Genomic DNA, 11,064 nt, shown 5'->3' on the forward strand with positions numbered 1-11,064 from the left:
TATCCTCTATCTCTCTATCTTTATCATATAGCAATCTATCTCAATATAAACTCATGGATTCTTATTTCTTTACGTGAATTTTATTCTATCACTATCACCATTTATTATGAGGTCAAACTTTCCCAGATGTGAGCTGTGAGAATCCCTTCATTCTGGTTCCTTTGTTTTATATAATTTAATTTTTTTTTATATCTTCCCATCTTTTTTGGAGCAATTTATTACTTTCTGATATAACAAAATGTTCCAGTCTCATATTTTTTTGTGTACCAACCCTGGAATCAGTCGTTTCTTTAATGAGGACCAGCTTTCATTTTGATGATCACATGCTGTAGGGTGAACAGGAGGCAAAAGCCAAAAGAAGGAGTTGTGACACTAAAAGACAACAGAGTGTATGAATGAACTAGAAACGTACGTTGCCTTACAGATAGACATAGCAAGGAAGCTTGCTTGTCAGTGTTGGGTTAAGGGAGAAACTTTTCTCTTGAGACTTCCTAACCATAAGCTGGCACTCATTCAAGTTTGTAACCCAAATTTACACTACCTGCATGGTTCTAAACACTTTTAGGTCAAAATTTATTTTAAAATAGTTCTGGATTGGTAATGATTCCAGAAATTTGGAAGAAGCAAAACTAAATCCTCTTTGGAGAAATGCAATCAAAACAAAAACCTCAAAGTTTTCCATGAATAAAGTTCAGAGGAATGTGGGCTCAGAGACAACGTCAAAAAGCATTTAAGGAGACAAGGCACTCTGAGGAAAAGCCAGCAGGAACAACAAACCACAGAATAAGGCCAACATAGTTTTTAGGTATGGGAATTATGAAGTACAAAATGGAACTTAAGCATGTTTAATATATTTAGAGAAAGAAAAGTGGTGATTAAAAATATAAGATACAATGTATAACTGATTCACTTTGTTATAAAGCAGAAACTAACACACCATTGTAAAGCAATTATACGTCAATAAAGATGTTAAAAATATATATATATATAAGATACAAGTTATTATGAAAGTTAAACAGGCATACTTGAAAAACAATCAAATAGAATTTTTATGCAAAACAAATATAATAATTGAAATAAAAAACTCAAATGATGGTTTAAATTTAAAGAGAAAATTAGATATAGGTGATAAAAACATGAACAGGAAAACAGATCTGAAGAAATTATCCAGAATGCATAACAGAGAAACAAAGCAGTAGAAAATATGAAAGATTAAAAGGCATGAAGGACAGGATGAGGAGGTCTAACTTACGTCTAATTGGACTTCTAGGAGGAAGGACAGAGAGAATGAAAGAGAGGCAAAGTTTGAAGAGATAATGACTGAAACATTTTCAGAATTGATGAAACATACGTGCATACTTCAGACTTAAGGAGCTCAATGAATTTACAGCAATATAAGCAAAATTTTCCTTAGACAGATAGTAGTGGAACTGAAGAATACCAAAGACTACGGAGAGGTCTTAAAAATAGTCAACATGTAAAGACAGACTAACACAAAGGAACTACAGAACTCACAGTGGATATCTCCAAAATGGTATCTAGAGGACAATGGAATATTATCTTCAGTATTCTGAGAGATAGTAACTGTCAACCTAGAATTGCATACATCGTGAAACTATCAAGAGGGAAAGAGGGAAAAATAAAAATATTGTTTGGTCAAATGAAAAAATCAGAGCCTTTGTAATAAACATTTTACACTAAAGGAAATTCTGAAGATGCACTTAGGGTACACAAAAATATTTGAGGGACAGTCCACTGCAAGAAGAATGAAACAAATCCTTAAATATGTGAATATCTAAACAAACAATGATTGAGTTAAACAATAATTAATGTCTAATGATGTAGAAAAATCACAAAACAAGTAGAATTAAAATATTGAACAAAAATAAAATATGTTTGGAAGGGCTGATTAGATTGAAAACAGTCTAAGTTTTTGTATTGTTTAAAATAGGAGTGTGTGTAGACTAAGTTTAGATAAATTAAATTTATCGAGTGATGTCAACAAGATGGCCCAACAAGATGTCCTTCACTTGTATTACCCCCCTCAACAACAATTTAGCACCTATCTATGGAAAAAGTACCTTTGTGGGAGATGTGGGATCCAGCACCATACGTCAGGAGGTCCAGGGGAGTCTTGTTCATCCATGCATCAGATAATAGGCGTACAGACCTTGGTGAGAACCCTCCTCAGACTGTAATTTCTCCCATGTGGGAAGTGAGACAGTGAGTGACCACCCAGCCTCCCCAGCTATGTGGGATGCTGCCAAAGAGGTCCATTTCTCTTTTGACCCATCCAGAGTACTCAGTCATGAGTTGAATGACTGGAGGTGGGGGTAGTGGGGGAGCAGCTGGGAGGGATGCAGCTAGGACTTGGAGGGCCTTGAAGGGACATGGATCCTGCTAACTGCATCCTGTTAACTGTGGGACTCCGTCAGGAAGCCCACCAATGAGCCCCTGGGGATGCCTCATCCACTGATACCCCAGCTGGCCTGTTGCACCCCCAGTGCTCTGGGTGCCTCACCCACTCACTTCCCCATCCTGTGGTCAGCTCCCTGTGCATACCTGTGATGGTGGCATGAGCAAGCCTTGGCAGATGGCTAGTGAGCGCACACAGAAAACTGGACCATACTGCCCGGCCAGGGAGAGAACACAAAATTGAGGTTTAGTACTGTCCTGAGAGCAAAAGGGAGGCTGTCAGCGCTCAGCCTGGTGTATTGCAAGATTGAGGGTAGGCATACAAGCTTAAGAATCCTGCCACAAGAGGGAGCAATAAGGGTAGAGCAGGAATATCCACAGCCAGTCTGAGGAAACCTCAGCATCCCTAGTGGGGCTGAAGGAAGGTAATTCTTTCCTGAAGTCAGTCAGTGAAGACCAGAGGGGGTGACAGCAACTTCAGATGCAAAGAGAGCAATGCAAGCCTTCAAGGAACATGAATATCAGGGAAATTTGATGTCACCAAAAGATCACAATAATTCTTCCAGTGACTGAACCCAAGACCTGGAGATCTACCCAATAAAGATGTGAAAAGAGCTGTTTTAAATAAGCTCAATGAGCTACAAGAAAACACAGAAAGACAGTTTAACAAAATCAGGAAAACAATGCACAAACAAAATGAGACGTTTAACAAAGACACAGAAATCATTAAAAAGGACAAAAATACAATGAATGAAATAAAAAATGCAATAGAGAGCATCAACAGCAGAATGAATTAAAGAGAAAAAATCTGTGAATTAAAAGATAATAACTATGGAATTATCCAGAGGGGAAAGTTTTTTTAAAATTAAGAAAGACTGAAGAAAGCCTGCATGATTTTTGGGCCTCCATCAAAAGAAATGATCTGCAAATTATGGGAGTCTCAGAAGAAGAGAGGGAGAAAGGGGTGGAAAGCTTATTTAAAGACAAAATGGCTGAGAACTTTCCAAATGTGGGGAGAGATTTGGACATCCAAGTTCATGAAGTGAATAGGTCCCCAAACAAAGTTGATGTAAAGATATATTCTCTAAGACCCATTGTAATAAAGCTGTCAAAATCAAAGCAAAGAGAGAATCTTAAAAACAGCAAGAGAAAAGAAGGTTGTAACTTACAAGGGAACCCCCTACAAGGCTATCCGTGAATTTCTCAGCAAAGGCCTTACATGACCAGAATGAACCCACAGAAATGCATTTCTGGGCGCTCTGGTTCTCTATGTCTCAGTGCAGAAAGAATTCAGTGAGAGGCAAGGTGATAGATAAGTGTTTTATTAGAATAGGATGCTTGCGAGGCTTACAAGTGGGCAGGCAAGACGGTGCTGCCCCGAGAGCTTAGTGGGCTACAGTTTTGTAACCAAAGGAAGAATAGGGAGGGGGAGAAGACCACCTCCTTCATCATTCTTTTTTTTTTTTTTTTTTTTTTTGCGGTATGCGGGCCTCTCACTGTTGTGGCCTCTCCCGTTGTGGAGCACAGGCTCCGGACACGCAGGCTCAGCAGCCATGGCTCACGGGCCCAGCCGCTCTGTGGCATGTGGGATCTTCCCGGACCGGGGCACGAACCCGTGTCCCCTGCATCGGCAGGTGGACTCTCAACCACTGTGCCACCAGGGAAGCCCCTCCTTCATCATTCTTGAGTAGATGTGAAGCTTCCATCATCAGCTCCTCCTCCACGTTGGGCAGGGGAGTTTTCTTGTCCCTACATGGACAAACCGGGACTGTCATGGGGCAATGGAAATGAGCAAAAAGGCAGTAGCATATACTAAAATATGGTAAATCGCCTCAGGTTTCAGTACAATGTCACCTTATATTTTTGTTTTTAGTGTGAGCAGAGTAGCATGTCCTAGGAATCATTAACCTACTGAGCTCACTGGGCAGGATGTGGGTCTCATTCCACCATTGTTTTATGGTTTTGGGGCATGTCTCATGCTTCTCTTGCATGGTTTTGTTGCTAGGCAAGCCTGTTTGGTTTTGTGGTTAAGCAAACCTGCTTTCTTGAGTGATCGTTAACTTACAGGGGTCTCCCATATATATATATATATTTTACTTATGATCCCTTAGTGGGATTAACTACTTAATCACCTACTTTGTCCCTTTACTCTGTCCCTATCAAGATCCTCCTCTATCAGTATCCCATCCCAATTTTACCATTTGTGAAAGTTTTAATACTTGCATCACCACAGCACACCAAGGGCTCTCCATGCTCCAACTACCACCAGTGAAAGGGTACTCATTGCCTAAGGGATTGCTGTGAGATATCCAGCTACAGAATCCAATGTCAGAGTCTGCTTCCTAAGACCATTTCTGGTGACAACTGTCTTAGATCCCTTGAAACAGAGTTGATGAGCTATATGCGGAGTCTTCTCAGATTAAAAGTAAAGAAGGAAGGATTGGATAGAGGGAGAAGCTGATTTGCAGTGTAGTTGTCACTGAGGCCTCACCTGACTCTACAGGGATCTCTGGAGCTGACATGGTTCTTCTGAGTTTTCCCAGTTTGAGACAAGAGGGTCTCTGTATTTATGCATCAGCCAGTCATTGGCCATGGGCTCACCCAGGGAGGGAGCATAACCTTGGCCAAGGCCAAGAACAAGTCCTACTGAGGGACATAGCTGTGAGCTGCCAGCAGCTGATATTCCCAGCAGCTGGGGGTCATATGTCATTTGTCAGCCTTGGGGAGGGGATCTTGTCAGAGAACCCCTATCCACAACAAAATTTCATAATGGTAAGTGAGAAACACAAGATAAAAATTGTATTTATAATGTGACTTCAACATTTTAAAACGTGAATATGTAAAAAAATGACTGGAAGGAAATAAACTAAACTGTTTAAGAGGTTATGTCTTGGAATAATGGGTGACTTTCATTCCCCCTCTCCCGAGCCCATATCTTATAAACACACATAAAGAACCTTAGAGTATCTCAAGGAAAACATAAAACCATCCCACTGATTCCTCTCTACGAGCTGTTCAGATCAGTCAGAAGTGAACATCAGTGTCACTTGAATGGATAAACATGCTGTAGTACCTCCAAACAATGGAATATTATTCAGCAATGAAAAGAAATGAGCTGGGCTTCCCTGGTGACGCTGTGGTTAAGAATCTGCCTGCCAATGCAGGGCACACGGGTTTGAGCCCTTGTCCTGGAAGATCCCACATGCCACAGAGCAACTAAGCTCACGCGCCACAACTACTGAGCCTGCGCTCTAGAGCCCGCGAGCCAAAACTACTGAAGCCTGTGCGCCTAGAGCCCGTGCTCTGCAACAACAGAAGCCACCGCAATAAGAAGCCAGCGCACCGCAACGAAGATTAGCCCCTGCTCGTGGCAACCAGAGAAAAGCCCGCGTGCAGCAACAAAGACCCAACGCAGCCAAAAAATAAAACAAAATAAATAAATTTATTTTAAAAAAAGAAAGAAATGAGCTATCAAGCAATGCAAAACATGGAACCTTAACTGCATATTACTAGGTGAAAGAAGCCAATCCGAAGAGGCTACGCGCTGTATGATTCCAGCTACATGGTATTTTGGAAAAGGCAAGACTATGGAGACAGTAAAAATATCAGAGGTTTCCAGTGTTCAAGGGGAGAGAGGAGAAGGGATGAAAAAGGGAAGCTCAGGGGATTTTTAGGGAGGTGGAACTATTCTGCATGATACTGTATGATACATGATGGATACATGTGCATTTGTCAAAGTCTATAGAACTGAACAAAGAATGAACTCTAATATAAACTGTGGACCTTACTATTGATTTATCAGTTTGTCACCAATGTACTACACTAATGCAGGGAAAACTGTTCAGGGAAGAGGGGATATATGGGAACTCTCTGCACTATCTGCTCATTAAAAGAAAAAGAAAGAAAAAGAAAGTGAATGTTAGTTTTTGTAATCTACTAGAGGCAACAACATTCACAGTAGTTGAGACTGAATTTAACAGATGGCAAGCTCAGCGAGCCAGGGTGAGATCTACTTATCATGGACTGAACAAAGCCTGCTCAGGCAGTTGTGAAATATCAGAACACAAATCTACAGATAAACAGCTTCTTTGTTTACGAATGCATTAATGGGTATCACAACAGCTTGACTCTTGATTCTGGAATTCTTGCTGTTTCCTCAATGAACCATGACACAACTGTTGAGTCTTGCTATATGCATTCATAGAATGGCAGGGAATCTGGTCCTGTGACGGGACATTTGATAAACAAACAAGGCAAACTGGAGCTGATTCTTCTGGTGACTGCCAGTGCTGGCGCCTTTTTTCCCTTTTGACACATACCCTAAATTCCTGGCATCTACTTTTATTTTTCCTCCCAGGCCAACTGCAAAAAGGACTTGACCTCAGCTGACATAGAATGTGGAAGATTGTGTATGCATTGAAAAGTAATTCAGTCTGCTGATGAAGTTAATGAATTTTCATGGGAATTTAGTCAATACCACCCAGTGAGAGTCCGCACTTTGAATATTTGCTCAAAGGCAATGGGGAAATAAGAACTTCTTTATCACTGCTGATTCTTTTTTTTGCTATAAATTTATTTTTTATTTATTTATTTTTGGCTACGTTGGTTCTTCGTTGCTGCCGGTGGGCTTTTCTCTAGTTGAGGCGAGCGGGGGCTACTACTCTTTGTTGCAGTGAGTAGGCTACTCATTGCGGTGGCTTCTCTTGTTGTGGAGCATGGGCTCTAGGCAGGCGGGCTTGGTAGTTCTGGCTTGCAGGCTCTAGAGCGCAGGCTCAGTAGTTGTGGCACACGGGCTTAGTTGCTCCGCGGCATGTGGGATCCTCCTGTCCCCTGCATTGGCAGGTGGATTCTTAAGCACTGCGCCAGCAGGGAAGTCCCTGTTACTGCTGATTCTTGAAAGTAAACATTGTCTTAGAGGGACTTCCCTGGTGGCGCAGTGGTTAAGAATCCACCTGCCAGGGACTCCCCTGGTGGCACAGTGGTTAAGAATCTGCCTGTCAATGCAGGGGACATGGGTTCGAGTTCTGGTCTGGGAAGATCCCACAAGCCACGGAGCAACTAAGCCCGAGTGCCATAACTACTGACACTGTGCTCTAGAGCCCACGAACTGCAACTACTGAGCCCGGGCACCACAACTACTGAAGCCCGTGTGCCTAGAGCCTGTGCTCCGCAACAAAAGAAGCCACTACAATGAGAAGCCTGTGCACCACAGTGAAGAGTAGCCCCCGCTTGCCTCAACTATAGAAAAGCCCACGCTCAGCAACGAAGAACCAACGCAGCCAAAAACAAACAAATAAATAAATAAAATAAATTAAAAAGAAGCATTGTCTCCGATACAGCTTCTGTTTCTATTGTTGATTTGCTTAAACATTGGACATGTTGAGGTTCTTCACTTGTACGTTTATTCACTCAGCTAACACTGACTGACTACTATGAGACAGGCACCATATGCATAAGTTATTACTGGAGGGGCTGCACTATCGTATAGTCTACGTTAGTATCAGAGTGTAGGGGGTGAGAGGACACTTCTACTTTTCTCTGCTTAGTCTTGCCTTGACTAAGAGAAGATAACTCTGTCCTGCCTTCCATTCTTCTCTTCTCTCTTTTCTTGCTTTTCTCTGAGAGTTGAGACCTGTCTGATTGGCAAGATAAGAAGAACCTTCCATTCATGGACAATACTACCAATGGACAGTTACCATTAATTAGAAGCAAGAACACTTATCTCGCATTCTCTTAAAAAAAAAATCCATCTGGAATCTCTTTTTCTATGTAGTGGAGATCTGACAACTTTTTAGTATTAAGTTTTCCCATTTAGACATGTAGTTCATGAAGTTTTATAGTTGTCTTCCTATAGGCTCTGCACATTTTTTTGGTTAGCTTTATTTCTAGTTATTATATATATACATATTCATGTATAATTTATACATACTTTAAAAATATAAATATGTAATTTATATTTTTTCTATTGTGAATGGACAGCTTTCTAACTGGTCATGATCATTGACTGTGTTGGTCATGTCCCTGGCTAGCTCACTGGCCTCCTTTATTAGTTCTAGTAATCTTAAAGTTGATTCTTATGGAATTTTTAGGCAGTCCAATACATTGCCTGCAAATAATGACAATTATTTTCTTCCTGATTTTTATAATTACTTTAAAATTTTTGTTCGTGTTATTGCACTGGCTAGGAGAATAATGGTGATGGTTAGAATCCCTTCTTGTTTTTATTTTAAAGGAAATACCTCTAATACTTGAACATTAAGTATAATGTCTGTGTAGTTTTTTTGGTGGATACCTGTTAACAGATTAAGGAAGTTTTTCTTCTTTTCTATTCCTAACTTGCTAAGGAAATTAAAAAAAATTTTTTTAAATCAGTTACCAGTTACTATTAATTAGAAGCAACAAAACTGTGTCCAGGACATAGTGCTGAATGGGATCTCTTTGTTTTTACTAATGGTTCAAGATTAAATAAATAATAATATATATTCAGAATCTCCTAAAAGCAAATATTGAAAAACCTATAAAAATGCTGATCTAAACATCAAAGTGGTAAGAGAACCAGTATTCTCAGCCAGTAATATGTGTAGTGGCCAGGGTTTGTTGGGAGTTGGCATTTGTTTTGGTAGCTTTGATGGGGCAAATGGAAATGTCTGACAAAGGTAAGATGTGGAATTCTTCTCAAGCTCACTGCAGGTCTATTCCTCATAGCAGGGATTACATCGTCAGAGCAGAAACAAATGTGAATGAGTCTGAAAGTCTGTTCAGCCTCATGGAAACACACAATGCAAAACCATGGAAACTGAACACATGTTGCACAGACACAGACAGTGTGTCCATATTAGCACCAGGAGGTGCTCATTACATCCAATTCTGCACAGAGTGGAGAAGGCAGCCAGATGTGGGGTTAGAAAGGAGAATTTGTACCAAATACTTACATGCCTATTTGAAGCAGGAAAGAAAATTTCTCTTCCTGGAGAGATGGCTGGGAGCCACATTACTCCTTTTAAGGCTGGGTTTACTCACCCAAGGCTTGAGGTCCATCATCTTTGCCACCATTTGGAATGAGAGGAACTGAACAGGGTCTGTCTGGACTTTCCCTAAGCTCAACCCCATCAATCTTAAGTATTGTTCTCAGTGAAGGCGCTCCCAACAGTACAGTTATTGCCACCAGAACTTAAATAGTCCCTTGGTCATTTGCTACACCCTAATGACCATATTATCATGCTTGATGTCTTTAGCCAGCAGGACCACATAGCTGAGCCAACCCCACCAGGCCCTAGTTTATTCGCACCTTACTTAATTCCAGGTGTTGGATTATCAGAAGATTTGTAGCCTGGTTTGACACCTCTTCCTTTTTGCCCCTCTTGTCTGGAATTGCTCCTCTCATGCTCCTGTCTGAGGATCTCCCACTGTCTTCTTTCTCACCCTTCGAGCCTGCCTTTTGAATCCCCAGGCCACCTCTCCAGAGATAGAGGCTGCTTCCCATTCACTTGAAATCCACCCCAGCTGGGGAGAAGCTTGGTCCTTCAATTTCAGATAAATGCGAATGCTTCTGCGTCACCTTTATCTACGAATTACTCTTTGCATTCATATGGAATATTTATCTCCAAAAGAGCTTGGGTGTAAATGCATGTTATCATCAATTTCAAGCAGGTCTTTTACAACAGGAGTCCTGTAAATAATTTTAAGAGTAAAACTAAGCAAAAAGAAACATGCTCTGTATCCTGTAAAGTTTGGGGTGGGGCTCAGAGGGAGGAGAATGTCAAAGTGCTTGTATTTTATTTATTTATTTTCCACAACTACTAATAATTATTATTATTTTAAATTAAAGTATAATTGACCTACAATACTGTTAGTTCCAGGTGCACAGAATAGTGATTTGATATTTTTTAACATTACAAAATGATCACAGGTTGAGTGATGATCTGTCACCATACAAAGTTATTAAAATACTATTGACTATATTCCTCATGCTGTATATTTCATCCTCATGACTTACTTTTTTTTGTAACTGGAAGTTTGAACCTCTTAATCTCCCTCACATCCCCCCACACCTCCCATCTATGGCAACCACCTGTTTGTTTTCTGTATCTATGAGTCTGTTTCTGTTTTGTTATGTTAGTTCACTTGTTTTGTTTTTCAGATTCCACATATATGTGAAATTGTAGTATTTGCCTTTCTCCATCTGACTGATTTTACGAAGCGTGATACCTCTAGGTCCATTCGTGTTGTCACAAATGGTAATATTCCATTCTTTTTTATTGCTGAGTTATATTCCTTTGTATATACATATCACATTTATCCACTCATCTATCAGTGGACACTTAGGTTGCTTCCATATTGGCTATTGTAAATATTGCTGCAAGGAACATAGGGGTACATATATCTTTTCTAATTAGTGGAATTGCTGGATTGTATGTTACTTCTATTTTTAATTTTTTGAGGAACCTCCATACTGTTTTCCATAGTGGCTGCACCAATTTACATTCCCATCAACAGTGCAAGAGGGTTCCCTTTACTCCACACCCTCTCCAACAGTTGTTATTTGTTGTTTTTTCTGGCTGTGCCACACAGCTTGTGGGATCTTCGTTCCCCAACCACGGATCAAACCTGGGCCCCCAGCAGTGAAAGCGCCAGGTCCTAACCACTGGA

General features: G+C 40.6%; 1 pseudogene; it reads left to right on the top strand.

The window, feature by feature from the left end:
* Positions 1-9,594, top strand: part of LOC115864179 (Golgi reassembly-stacking protein 2 pseudogene) — a 48,461-nt pseudogene extending 38,867 nt beyond the window's left edge.
* The last annotated feature ends 1,470 nt before the right edge of the window (positions 9,595-11,064 follow it).

Source organism: Globicephala melas, chromosome 12 (genome assembly GCF_963455315.2).
Source record: "Globicephala melas chromosome 12, mGloMel1.2, whole genome shotgun sequence".
Classification (NCBI taxonomy): Eukaryota; Metazoa; Chordata; class Mammalia; order Artiodactyla; family Delphinidae; genus Globicephala; species Globicephala melas.